Source organism: Globicephala melas, chromosome 19 (assembly GCF_963455315.2).
Source record: "Globicephala melas chromosome 19, mGloMel1.2, whole genome shotgun sequence".
Classification (NCBI taxonomy): Eukaryota; Metazoa; Chordata; class Mammalia; order Artiodactyla; family Delphinidae; genus Globicephala; species Globicephala melas.
In genome coordinates this window covers 1,786,624-1,801,619 of record NC_083332.1, presented here as the reverse complement: position 1 = coordinate 1,801,619, position 14,996 = coordinate 1,786,624, and the positions used below count along the sequence as shown (strand labels likewise).

At 43.2% G+C, this 14,996-nt stretch overlaps 1 protein-coding gene across 1 annotated transcript in view; it reads left to right on the top strand.

The window, feature by feature from the left end:
* Positions 1–8,532: 8,532 nt before the first annotated feature.
* Positions 8,533–14,996, top strand: part of LOC115848071 (zinc finger protein 264-like) — an 81,555-nt gene continuing 75,091 nt past the window's right edge. Inside the window, exon 1 of the mRNA XM_060289452.2 lies at positions 8,533–8,545. The gene's annotated coding sequence lies outside the window, so the exon portion shown is untranslated. The remainder of the gene's footprint in view (positions 8,546–14,996) is intronic.

Here is a 14,996-nt window from a genome sequence, read left to right as displayed (position 1 = left end):
AAGTTATATGCAGATTTTTGACTGCATGGAGAAGCAGCACCTCTAACCCCCTGCATTGTTCAAGGGCCAACTGTATTTTGATTATTAATTATTTATTATATATATTGAAATGTGTACATATATTTATGAAGTGAAAAAATATATATGAAATGCAACTACACGTGACGCTTCCTGAGCCCCCATTACATGCAAGCTCTGTGTTCAGTGCTTATGTGATTTTCTCTTTCAATCCTCACAAGGACCCCAGAGGATGGGCAGTATTATTACTACCATTTTGCAGATGAGGAAAGTGAGGCACAGAGAGGTTAAGTGACCGACCCTGGGGTGCACAGCTAATTGACCTGGATTCAAATTCAGGCATACCATTGTAAGAGTGTGCCCCACACCCATGGGCTGACCTCTAAGAATCCAGGATCTCCAAGTATCGTACAGCAATGTGACTATAGTTATAACACTGTATGGTACACTTGAAATTTTACCCTAAGAGGGTAAATCGTTAAGTGTTCTCACCACACACACACGAAGAAGAAGAAGAAGAAGAAGAAGGAGAAGGAGAAGGAGAAGGAGAAGGAGAAGAAGAAGAAGAAGAAGAAGGGGAGGGGGAGGAGGAGGAGGAGGAAGACGTAGAAGAGGAAGAGGAAGAAGAAGAAGAAGGAGAAGGAGAGGAGGGCAAGGGGGAGGGCGGAGAAGGTGAAGGAAGGAAGGAGAAAGAAAGAAAGAGAAAGCAAGGAAGAAAGAAAGCAAGAAATGAAGGAAGGGAAAAGAAAAAAACAGTAACTGTGAGGTGGTGGATATGTTAATTAACTTGATTGTGATGGTTATTTCCCAATACATACTTGCATCAAATCATCATGTTGTACAACTTAAATGTATACATTTTAATTTGTCAATTATACTGCAATAAAGCTCAAACAAACAAACAAAAAGACCCCAGGATCTCCATCGGGGGGTAAACGAGCCCACCCATCGCTGTCCTAGGATCTGAGCCCTCTTGGTGGGAAGGAGTGTGAAGGAGGAGGAGCCAGGATTACAACTTTTTTTTTTTGCGGTACGCGGGCCTCTCACTGTTGTGGCCTCTCCCGTTGCGGAGCACAGGCTCTGGACGCGCAGGCTCAGCGGCCATGGCTCACGGGCCCAACCGCTCCGCGGCATGTGGGATCTTCCCGGACCGGGGCATGAACCCGTGTCCCCTGCATCGGCAGGCGGACTCTCAACCACTGCGCCACCAGGGAAGCCCCAGGATTACAACTTTTACCCCCTCGGGGGCCATAAGAATCCAGAAACGATGCTCCATTCCAGTCATCTCCTATGAGACTGTGGTCTAACAGGATAGCACAGAGTCATCCATCCATTTGTCCGCCCAAGTCTGGTTATCTGCGCTGCAGCCCTACTGTGGGCCAGGCGCTGCCCAAGACTCTGAGGGTCCCCAGGTCACTAGGGTAGCACAGCTCTGCTCACAGAGATCCTGTGACCCTGCACAGGAGAGAGGACAGTACTGCGCAAGCACAGACAAAACAAGACCGCAGACACAGCTCATTTGGAGAAAATATGACAGGTGGAAAATGATTGGGGTGTGATTCTGGAAGATTCTAGAAACATTTTTTTCTAAGCTAGAACCTCATGAACTGTGAAGCTTGTCTCCATTGTGGAAGAGGGGTCCAGAGTGGGGGGTGGGGGAGAAGCCACTTGCTCAGACCCCCCTTCTCAGTAACCCCCCACATGGACCCCCCCCCCTTGGAGTCCAGGGGAGGGTTTGAATACGCACGTACACACCGTACACACCGTCTGACTGCTGTGCCTGGAAAATTCCAAGCTCCGTGGCCCCACTTGCTCCCGTCGCAGCCCCCTCCTCTTCCCTGGCTGGCTGCGGTTTCCATAACAACGGATGTCGCCAGCCGACAGCTCTTGCGGCTGATAACCAGCCACCTGGTGGGGGGTGAGGGGAAGGGGAGGATGGGGCAAGGTCTCCCCATTGGTAGTCTGCTCACGACTTTAATGCAATTAAAGTGCATCTTCAGACAGGGGGTCTTTGCAGAAGAGAGGTGGGGGGGAGTTTATGCCGCTGTTAGAAATCCCAAGCCGCCCGAAAGCCAGCGATACCATCAACCCCAGCTGCTCTCTAACGTGTTCATTCATTCGTTAAACCTCTTATTTATTCCACAAATATTGATTGGATTAAATAGATGATGAACATAGATAATTCTATTGACACATTAATTCTATACCTAGTTTAAGCTCCAGGCTTTGTTCTAGGGATACGGTGGAGGATGAAGAAAAAGCCCCAGTGCCTCCTTTAATGATGTTTAGGGCTGCATCTTAGATGCGGTGGTACGAACGTGGAAATAATATATCGTATGACGGCAGGCATTAAGTTCCAGGAAGACAAAGCTACCAGTATTATTTTCAAGTTAGTTTATTTTTTTCTTTTTAATGGTAGCACATTTTATTATTTTTTAAATTTTTAATTGAAGCATAGTTGATTTACAATATTGTGTTAGTTTCTGGTGTACAGCACAGTGATTCAGTTATATATATATATATATATATATATTCTTTTTCAGATTCTTTTCCATTACAGAATTGAATATAGTTCCCTGTGCTATACAGTAGGTCCTTATTGGTTATCTATTTTATATATAGAGTAGTGTGTATCTGCTAGTCCCAAACTCCTAATTTATCCCTCCCCCACTTTCCCCTTTGGTAACCATAAATTTGTTTTCTATGTCTGTGAATCTTCTGTTTTGTAAATAAGTTCATTTGTATCATTTTTTAAGGTTCCACATATAAGTGATAGCATATGACATTTGTCTCTGACTTACTTCACTTAGTATGATAATCTCTAGGTCCATCCATGTTGCTGCAAATGGCATTATTTCATTCTTTTTTATGGCTAAGTAGTATTCCATTGTATATATGGACCACATCTTCTTTATCCATTCATCTTCGATGGACATTTAGGTTGCTTCAATAATAGTACATTTTAAATAGTGGTTACATATTAACTCTGTGGACTTAATAATCTTACGGGAAATATTGTGTAGTGAAAACTCGACCTTCCCGCCAGTCCCAAGCCACCCTGTACCCTTCGTGGGATGTGGAACATCATCTTTAATGAGTCATTGTAAGCACATCACATTGGCAGCCCCCCCCTTTAAAAACAGAATAGTAACTTTTGCACCCATCTTTCTGCAACTTGCTATTTCCTGCTTAATGTGAAGACAGCAAAGCTTGGTGGCTAAAAGCATGGATTGAACCCACCTGTCTACATTTGACTCCCAGCTTCTTCACTTGTTACTGTGGGGCTCTGGGCTTCACCTCTTGGGGCCTCCGTTTCCCCAGTTCTAAAACAGGGATTGTGGTGAGGGTTGAAAGAAAAGCAGCCGGAGTGGTGCCTGTAATATCCATACACACATTAAATAAAATAGATAACTCTTGGAGATCTTTCTATGCCAGGACTTCAGCAGATTACTCATTTTTCATACAAAGTATCCCACTGTATGACTGTCCCACAATATCTAACCATGGGTTTTGAGGTTGTGTCCACTCCTCTGTTATAACTAACGATGCGGCGGAGAATTCCCATACACCCGTGCTATTACAGGCGTGTACAAGTGCATCTGTGCAATATACTGCTGGAAGCGGAATTGCTGGGTCAAAGGATACAAGCCTTCAGATTTTGCACTGATAATGCCAAATCGCCCACCATAAAGATCGTGCCCACTTACCAGCCCAACAACAATGTATAAGTATTGAAGCGGCACTGAAATTCTGGGAGAATTCAACACAGAAACATGGTTTTCCAATTTCTCTTGAAAATTCAGAAGATCTAGCATCGAGACTGGGCTCGATGTCACCCGTACAAGCCATTCGATGGTGTCTGGTAGCAGCTGCACGCCTCAACCAAACACACTTTCTCCCCTTTGCCACACTCCTCACCACCCCCTGTATGTCCAGACTCTGTATCAGTGTCCGGTTTGTACTGTGCTTGAGGTGATAGTTCGCTTTCATAGGAGGTGTTACTCTGCACCCTTGCGAACACCGAGGCCAGACTGAGAAAATCACCTATTTTAAGAAAATGCCGTACAGTGAGTCCTTGTTGGTTATCCATTTAAAATATAGCAGCATGTACATGTCGATCCGAAACTCCCTAACAATCCCTCCCCACCATCCTTACCCCCTGGTAACCATAAGTTCGTTCTCTAAGTCTGTGAGTGTTTCTGTTTTGTAAATAAGTTCATTTGTATAGTTTTTTTAGATTCCACATGTAAGTGATATCATATGATATTTGTCTTTCCCTGTCTGACTTACTTCACCATCCATGTTGCTGCAAATGGCGTTTTTTCAGATAATCACTTATTTAATTTATTTTTTTAATTAATTTTTATTGGAATATAGTTGCTTTACAATGCTGCATTAGTTTCTACTGTACAGCAAAATGAATCAGCCATACATATATACATATATCCCCTCCCTTTTGGATTTCCTTCCCATTCAGGTCACCACAGTGCATGAAGTAGAGTTCCCTGTGCTACGCAGTATGTTCTCATTAGTTACCTATTTTATACATCGTATCAATAGGATAATCACTTATTTTAAAATAAAGGAGGGACTTCCCTGGTGGCTCAGTGGTTAAGAATCTGCCTTCCAGTGCAGGGGACGCAGGTTTCATCCCTGGTCTGGAAACTAAGATCCCACATGCCGCAGGGCAACTGAGCCCGCTCACCTCAACTAGAGAGCCTGTATGCCGCAAACTACAGAGCCCACGCACTCTGGAGCCTGCGTGCCACAACTAGAGAGAAGCCCACCTGCCACAACCAAGACCCAGCGCAGCCAAAAATAAATAAATAAAATATATTTTAAAAATAAAATAAAATAAAGGAGTGGAAGAGGGGAGGATGTATCTTTACAGAAATGAAAAATAGTCTGAATTGTATAATATGCACAAGCCCCAGCCCATCTTCTTCCCTTCCATGACCTGTTTCACCCTCGTGAGAGTTCAAGTTGGGGAACTTTGGATTTCAGAATTGTCTGGGGGCTTGGGAGTGGGCTCCTCTTCCTGATAAGTGATGCCCCCAAAGGCTGCTCTGCCATTCCACCTCTCCCTTCTCTCAGTTCTAGGATCAGACAGCGAGGTCTCCTCCTGCCTGAACACTAATGCCAGCCTTGCCAGTGTCCCCCAGCCCACCTTCCTTAACGGTTTAGCCCTCCACAAAAGCATCCTCTGTCTTCCTCTCCACTTCCTAGGTCATTCTGCCTTTCAGAAGTCTTTCCTCCCTCCACACAATGCATTGATGCTTCCATACATTCATAAATATTGATACATGAAGCACCTTGTACGTGCAGGCACTGTGATGGGCTGGGGGTGCAGGAGGAGACCAAGAAAGACAGTTTCCATTCCCACAGAATGGAACTCACTCTGTAGTGAGCGGGGAAAGATAATTTAAAAAAGAAAGAAGGGTTGGGGGGGATGGGGAGATGTTGGTCAAAGGTTTGAAAGTTTCAGTTATGCAGGATGAGTTAAGTCCTGGAGATCTAATGTACAGCATGGAGACTATAGTTAATACTACCATATAAGTATGCAAATTGTATACTTGACTTTTGCTAAGAGTGATCCTAATGTCCTCACCACAGATACACACAGAGTTGTAACTGTGAGGTAATGGATGTGTCAACAACTTGATTGTGGTAATCATTTCCCAACGTATACATATATCAAAACATCATGTAATGTAGTTATACCTCAATAAAGCTGTTGGGGGGGGAAGAAATGAAGAAGGTATTTTTGGGTGCTGAGATGACCTGCATAAAGTAAAGCAGGATAGTGACTAGAAGGTGGGTACAGGGAGCAGGGGGGTGAGTTCTTTTGCTTTCGTTGGTCTGGAGGGCAGCCCAGAACACTGTATATTTAATTATTTCTCTCCACCCCCCCTCCCCTTTCTGATGCAGGTGAATTCTGGAACAGAGTTTTAAAAAATCCTGGCTACACCATGAGAGGCACGGTGCCAAGCGATTTACAAGCAGCATCTATTCTAATCTACACCACAATCCAAGGATCCAGAAAAAATATATATATTTTCCCACTTCAGAAGAGAAAACTGTCTCAGAAAGGTGACATCACTTTCCCATGATCCCATATTTTTATTCAACTCCCCCCCGCAAATATTTATTGAGAACAAATTCTCATGGCAGGCTGAGATTGTAACACACACACAGTCTGGAAAGTTCCATCCTCTAAGGGGCTCTCAGCGTCCTCCGCATCGCCTCGCCATCTGCAGTTTCCATGGCAACAGGGCCTGCCTGCATCACTGAGACCCCGTGAATGCTCTTAAGGACCAGGGCAGAGTAATGGATACCAGAACTGTCGAGCTGGAGAAGGGCGAGGTCTGGGGGAGGGCACAGGTCTTCTGAACCCCTACGTGGGATTTGGGCACATCTTTTGGTAACATCACAATTTTAAATGAGCACCTTTTAAATGATGTCTTTGCAAAAGAGGTGGGGAAACCTGCAGACACCAGCAGAAATCAGAGTTGTCTGTTCCGCAACAGCCTCCGGCACCGAAGACGTAAACAGCCTTTGTTCTCGCCAATAATCAGTTATTTGACTGATTGATTCATTCAACAGATGTTTATAGAGTGATTGCTGTTTTCCAAACACTGTCCTAAGTGGTGGGCATCTAAAACAGATATAGTCTTCGTTCTCATGAGAGTTGGCATCCTATTTGAAGACATAGTAAATACAAATATATATGTAAATACAAGCACATATTTATATATAAATAATATACGTAAATATAATATATAATAAGTATATATACATATATGTGACACACATATGTGTATATGTATGTTAAAATCTATGATAGTATTACATTCTCTGGAGAATAAAATATTGGGATAAGGCACAGAGAGTGACAGGTCAGGGACTATTTTAGGTGGGGGTGGGATCGGGGAATTTACAAGAATAGGTAGATCAGATATCTCTGTGCACAGGTTGATAGATTCTGCACCTGCATTTTCCTCCAAATCCCAAATCCAAGCTATTCTCCTGGGACAATTTTGGACCACTCCCCCCCACCGCCCTGCTAATATTAAAAATTCCTGGGACTTCCCTGGTGGCACAGTGGTTAATAATCCACCTGTCAATGCAGGGGACACGGGTTCCAATGCTGGTCTGGGAAGATCCTACATGCTGCGGAGCAACTAAGCCCGTGCACCACAACTACTGACGCCCGCACGCCTAGAGCCCGTGCTCCACAACAAGAGAAGCCACCGCAATGAGAAGCCCATGCACCGCATCGAAGAGTAGCCCCGGCTCGCGGCAACTAGAGAAACCCCGGCACGCAGCAACGAAGACCCAACATAGCCAAAAAGAAAAAAAAAAATTCCTAGTTTCTCCAGTACCCAAAGTTAACAGATCAGTTGAGATCCAGGTTTAGCTGAAAAGAGGACAGTACCCATGAAAGATGGAAGAAAAGAGGCTTCTTGTGATAGAGGATGACACTCCCCAATTGATCATTGACAGAGAGAATTTTGCTCTGTGGCTCTGACTTTCAAGGATCTGCCCTCTTCCCAAATAGCTACTTAATATTTCAAGTAGTCATTAAAATATATATATACTAAGGGCCAGATTGTGTATTTAATACAGGATAAACAAGACAGACAAGGTCTGTACTTTCATTGAATGTTCACCGGCATGCAGGGACGCAGAAAGCAAATAAGAAATTAACACGATTGGGACTTCCCTGGTGGCACAGTGGTTAAGAGTCCGCCTGCCGATGCAGGGGACACGGGTTCGTGCCCCAGTCCGGGAAGATCCCACATGCCGCGGAGCGGCCGGGCCTGTGAGCCATGGCCGCTGAGCCTGCGCGTCCAGAGCCTGTGCTCCGCAACGGGAGAGGCCACAACAGTGAGAGGCCCGCGTACCGAAAAAAAAAAAAAAAAATTAACACGATTACTTCAGACTCCAAAACCGAGCAGTGGGAACTTCCCTGGAGGTCCAGTGGTTGGGGCTCTACGCTCCCAATACAGGGGGCACGAGTTCCATCCCTGGTCAGGGACTTAAATCCCGCATGCTGCACGGCACGGCCAAATAAATAAAATCAATAAAAGAATCAAGAAAGAAAAAAAAAAAAGAGAGAGAGAAATATTTGGTTTAAAAAATAAAATAAAATAAAACCAAGCAGTGGAAATACGATGCAAGCCACAAATGCATGCCACATGTGTCAAATTTTCCAGTTGCCATGTTTAAAAAGGTAAAAAGACACAGGTGGAATTCATCTTAACAATAGGCTTTATTGAATCCAAGACTAATTGCAAAATATTGCCATTCGAACCAATGATACCAATGTTAAAAAAAAATCAATGAAATATTTTAATTTTTTGTTTGTTTGCTTCTAGGTTTTTGAAAGCTGGTGTATAGTTCACAGTTACAGCGTATCTCAACAGGCGCTAGCCGCATTCCGGGCACTCAGATAGCCACAAAATGGCTTGCAGCTACCATATTGGAAAGCACAGCTCTAAAAACTGCTGCGAAGAAAATTATCAGGGTAAGAGGAAATGAATGACGATCGGGAAGGTGGATGAATACTCAGACAAGGTATTTTGCTTCAGAAAGTCTAGAGAGTAGCCTTGGAATGTGCCTTTCAACAAGCCTCCACCTGCCCAGTTGATCCCCAAGGTACACCTGGGTAGTAAGGCCTGGGTAGACCCAGAGTAATTTAATCCTCCCAGCAGCCCTATTAGCCAGGAGTGATGATTAGACCCATTTGAGAAAAGTAAGGTGAGGTTTCAGAGAGCTCTGACACCAAGCACCAAAGACCCCGTATTTTCACTCATTCGCAAATAATAGATACAGATATGTATTGACCAGCTGCTCTGTGTCTAGACTGGGATTTTGCATCCACACATTGTATGATGCAAGGGCCTGGAAAATTCCAGTCTCCAAGCCTCCGGCTGCACCTTCATCACCCCTGCCTCCCGCCCCAGCTATAGTTTCCATGGCAACAGTTTCAGTCGCTAATGTCAGTTAAGTACCCTTGACGGGACCGAGGGTTAATCTAGTCAACATCAGAATAGCCTGGACTTGGGGATGGTGTGACGGGGCGTGGGGTGGGGGTGGGGGTGGTGCCGGGAGGGTTGGTTATCCTGCAATCCCTCCCCGACCCATGTTACCGGTCACTCCAGCCTTCGTGCTCGTTAAAAGGTCTCCTCGAATGGGGTTTTTGCAGAAGGACAAACATGAAATTGGCCGTGCAAGCTGCTGCTGACTTAAAGAAATCTTAGGTTCGCCATTAAGCAGCTGCTGTAGGTGCTGGTGACAGAGCCCTTGTCTATCCTGACCATTCAACCGTATCCCATTCTTCCTGCGACACAAGATGATTGAGTGCCTGGGACATTGTGGGCGCCTGAATGTAATTATGAGACACCCCTGACTATAAGGAAGGCAAGCTGGGCTTCAAAAGCTTCAAGCATCTTTACCCCCAACAAACACAAGTGGGAGGGTTCCATTCAGCCTTCTTCCAGAAGGTGCTGGGCACATGTTTTCTGGTTCCCATCATCACCCAAGTACCCCCACAAAGCTAACAATAATTTGAATGAAACCAAAGACTCAACCACATCTCATGACTGAAATTACATTATTTACAGGATCGGGGTGGGGGTAGTAAAAGGGAGATGCTCTTTGTCCGTGCCTTCAGAAAGTGATTGTTTATTTTGAGACTCTGCAGTTATTCATCACAATGCAGAATCTCAGGACAGGTGCCTCCCGGTGGAACTTTTGATGACTGGGGAAATTCATTGTAACGCGGTGCCTCAGGAAGGGAAGCAGATGGTATGGGGGACAAAGGGTTAAACATCTGCTTGAGCAAATGTCTGTTTTGTTGTTGTTGTTGTTGTTGTTGTTCTGTTTTTGGGTTTTTTTCCATGAAACTGTATAAACTGTCAGTGTTTTCTTCTAATGACTATGGGCCTTTTCACAGATTGGGGTTTCTTATATTTTGTTTTTTTTCAAAAGCATGGCCATTCTGGCTCTAAAATGTGGTCCTAAATAGATGGTAGCAGTTTTTTTTTTTTTGGTTTTTGTGGGTTTTTTTGGCCTTGCACCTTGCAGGATCTTAGTTCCCGGACCAGGGATTGAACCCGAGCCAGCAGTGAAAGCAAACAGTCCTAACCACTGGACTGCCAGGGAAGCTCCGATGGCAGTTTACAGAGGAGAGTTTGTGTAGAGGTTTTGGTGGGGAATGAACTTGAAGTGCTTATCCTCAGACAGAATTTATGCCCCAATCCTAAACAGAATGGACAGACAAGAAAGGATTCAGGGATTATGACAAACACCCACACAGGTAAATATTTTGAAATACCCAGAGTACTGGGGAGTCGTAATCAGCCAGGGACATTGAAACACATGAATTATTCCTGATGGCATCCCTCTGCCTGGTCATACGAAAACTTAAATTTTTACCAACTCTAGTTCTTATTATACCATAGCTCGAAGCAAACTCAGTAGTCTTCAAGAGGGGGCTGGCTAAATAAATTCTGATGAGAGCATTCGATGGAATTTGAGGCTGCTGTGCAAAATTCTCGGGACGTCCTTTAGGAACTGACAAAGTAAAATATACAATGAAGTGAAAGCAAGGTGTATAATGATATGAAGCGTTGCTACCATTGTGTAAAAGAGGGGGGAAGGAACATATTTTATATATATATAAATATATATAATTTAATGCAATATATTACATTATACAATAATTATAAGATATACAATATACAAAATATATAAATAATATGTGTATACATAGGCTACCTCTGTCACATCATGTGGAAGGTGTTGGGTGGCTGGTGGACTGGGGTGATGTCTCAGGTCAATGCTACAGACTGTGTCTCCCCAAAATTCATATGTTAAGACCCAGTCCTCAATGTGATGGTATTAGGAGGTAGGGCCTTTGGGAGGTGATTAGGTCATGAGGGTGGAGCCTTCATGATCGATTTAGTGTCCTTATAAAAGAGGCCCCAGAGAGCTCCTCCACCCCTTCTGCCATGTGAGGTTATAGCGAGAAAATGGACATCAGTGAACCAGGAAGTGGACCCTCACCAGCCACCAACACTGTGCTTTCCTTTCTCCCATATTTATTGATTCAGTGTCTTTTTAAAATTGTTTCCAATATTCTCCAATTATCTTTTTTTTTTAATTTTATTTATTTTATTATTTACTTGGTTGCGCTGGGTCATAGTTGTGGCAGGCGGACTCCTTAATTGTGGCTCGCGGGCTCCTTAGTTGTGGCATGTGAATTCTTAGCTGTGGCAGGCATGTGGGATCTAGTTCCCTGACCAGGGATCGAACCCGGGACCCTGCATTGGGAACGTGGAGTCTTAACCACTGCACCACCAGGGAAGTCCCTGATTCAGTGTTGATTTATGGATTCTAACTTTGGCTTATGAGTTATCATTTGTATTTATTTTTTCCTGGAATTATTCCAGTTTTGATAGTGAGAATCCCTTCAAGCTGACATCTGGGTCATTTTGACTATTTTTTTTAGTCTTTCCTTACTTTCAGACACAAGATATTCCAGGCTCATCTTGTGCTTTTCTTGCCCAGCTCTGGAATCAGCCATTTCTTCAAGGAGCCCTGGCTCACCTTGTGTGGAGAATGGTATTTGGAAACCAGGATGTGAGGGCAAACATAAGTTATGTTTGAGAAAGGAGGTTTGTTTTTTTTTTAATTGAGGTATAGTTGATTTGCAATGTTGTGTTAGTTTCTGGTGTACAGCTAAGTGATTCAGTTTTATGTGTGTGTGTGTGTGTGTGTGTATATATATATATATATAAAATGTTCTTTTTCATTTTCTTTTCCATTATGGTTTATCACAGGGTATTGAATACAGTTCCCTGTGCTCTACAGTAGGACCTTGTTGTTTATCCATCCTATAGATAATAGATTGCATCTGCTAATCCCAAACTTTCAATCCATCCTTCCCACACACCCCTCCCCCTTGGCAACAACAAGTCTGATCTCTATGTCTGTGAGTCTGTTTCTGTTTCATAGATAAGTCCATTTGTGTCATATTTTAGATTCCACATATAAGTGATATCATGTGGTATTTGTCTTTCTCTTTCTGATTTACTTCATTTAGTATGATAATCTCTAGGTCCATCCATGTTGCTATAAATGGTATTATTTCCTTCTTTTTTATGGCTGAGTAGTATTCCATTGTATATATGTACCACATCTTCTTTAACCATTTGTCTGTCAATGGGCATTTAAGTTGCTTCCATGACCTGGCTATTGTAAATAGAGCTGCAATGACACAGGGATGCATGTATCTTTTCAAATTATAGTTTCATCCACATATACGCCCAGGAGTGGGATTGCAGGATCGTATGGTAGCTCTATTTTTAGTTTTTTAAGGAAACTTCATACTGTTTTCCATAGTGGCGGCACCAATTTACATTCCCACCAACAGTGTAGGAGGATTCCCTGGGGAAAGTATGTTTTATCCTGAGGAGTGATACGGTCAGATTTACATTCTAGAGAGGCCACTTCTGCTACGTGGGTGGAAGATGGACTGGTGAGCAGTGTTTCCAAATATATAGCCCTTTATGTACCACCTTCATGAATTTTGCCATATGGGTGTCTTTGCTGTATTATTAGACAATACTTTTTTTCCTTTTAAATTGCTCTCTGTTATACCTGAACTGTAAATTGCCTTTAAAGGAAATTTTAAATCATGACTGTGAATGGAAACACCATTTTCTCTTACTGTGGAAAATAAAAATAGATATACAAGGAAACATACACACAAAGAATGTTGTTTAACATTAGTAGATGCAATTGCCAGCTAGGGTTTTGAGCCTAAGACCTGTTTTTGTTTGCCTGTTTGTTCAAAGGAGATGTTGGTGAATAATATTGTTAAAGACATTCAAACAAAACTAAGACACTATCCTTTATGTGATATGATGGCCCCAAGGATACTGCAAAGGGACTTTTTTTCTTCTTCTGATTCAAACATTATTTAATGTCATGTGTCTAGCTTTGTTTTTGTTTTGTTTTGTTTTGGGGTGTTTTTTTTTGGGTGGGGGGTTGGCCACACCACATGGCTTGCAGGATCTTAGTTCCCCAATCATGGATTGAACCCGGGCCCTGGCAAAGAAAGCACCGAGTCCTAACCACTGGACCACCAAAGAACTCTCTAGCATTTTATTTAATCTCTAGAGAACATCAGTGGGGGCATGTCACATGCCAGGCAAACATCGGTCAGGGGATTGAAAAGAGGTGAGGAGATGTGTTACAAATCCTGAGCAGTATTTCAGTCGAGTGTGGGAGAAAAGAAAACTGAAGCTTTGGGAGAGAGCTGCAGAGAGTGGATAAGAGTCAGCAGGACTTGGGATTGGGGATTTAGGGAAAGGGGCTGAGTCAGGAGGTGTGGGGCTTGAGTCACATGGTGGGTGGTGGTGACCGGTGGTGACCATTAGAGATAGGCAAGATGGGGGAGCTGGAGGTGGGCTCCTGGGAGTTTGTCATTGTCACCAGGGGCATTTAATGGTGGGCTGGACCAAGATGAAGGCAGAGGGCTTGGAGAACGGACTGAGTAGGGGTTTTTTTTAGCAGAGGGAGATAATAAGGGGTGAAGCGAGGTTGATAAAGGGAGAACAATTAGAAATCCACTTCTGGGGACTTCCCTGGTGGCACAGTGGTTAAGACTCTGTGCTCCCAATGCAGGGGGCCTGGAGGCCTGCGTTCGATCCCTGGTCAAGGAACTAGATCCCACATGCATGCCTCAACTAAGAGTTCGCATGCCACAACTAAGGAGCCCGTGATCTGCAACTAAGACCCGGAGTATTTATTAAATAAATAAATAAATAAAATAAAGAAATCCACTTCTGAACCCAAAAGATCTACATAAAAATTATTAAAATTGATCACGGAGTTCCCTGGTTGCCTAGTGGTTAGGATTCTGGGCTTTCACTGCCGTGGCCCAGGTTCAGTCCCTGGTTGGGGTACTGAGATCCTGCAAGCGGTGTGGCACGGCCTAAATACAATACAATACAATACAGTACAATACAATACAATACAATAATCAGACAAGTTGGCAAGATTGAGGGACAAGTTCAACATTTAGCAGAAGCAGTTAGGGAAGCATCATTATTTTACTCCCAATCTCCTAAGAAATATTTTCAATATTCACTGTTCTGTGTTTGCTGTAATTTATTGCTAGTTTCCTAAATGTCCTCATCGATAATGGATGACGGATTTAATAAACTCTTTTTTTTTTTTGCATTCCTGATGAGTCAACTAGTTCATGATGTGTTACTCTTTTATATACCATTTGTTATAAATGTGGCAACATTCCGTTTAGAATTTTTACATGTCTATTTACTGTGAGAACGGACCTGCCATTTTCCACTCTAATAAAACCTCTGACAGATCAAAAATAAAAAAGAAATGCACTTCTGAGTGAGCGTGACCAGCCAGGAAGAAGAAGCCATTAGAATTTTCACACAAGGTCCAGTGGCTGATGGACACTCAGCTCCCCAGAATTCCACGGAATTTCCATTGAGCTAAATGCCAGGCCTGATTCCAGGCAGCATATCCATCAATATCCTAAAAAATGGAATAAGAGTGTGCAGGTGCCCATTTCCACACCCAAGCAATGGTAATTGTTTTTGCAAAATTATTATCCCTAGATTATCTTATAAACCTGCTTTTCCCTAAGTTGGAAGCCAGGAGGGAGGGGCTGACCAATCTTGCACTCTCATTATTTTTTTTTCCAAGTTGTCAATGCAATTTATATAACTTTAAAATTTTAACATAATTTCAAACTTACAGAAAAGTCGCAAAAGCAGAACAAAAAATTCCTACACACCTTTACCCAAATTGGCTACTTATTAACATTTTGCCCCCTTTGCTTCACTACCAATGTAATTTTATAAACATGATAATGCAGAATAAAAGTCCTTCAACCGATTAGATGAGATCCACCCACATGGTGGAGGGTAACTGGC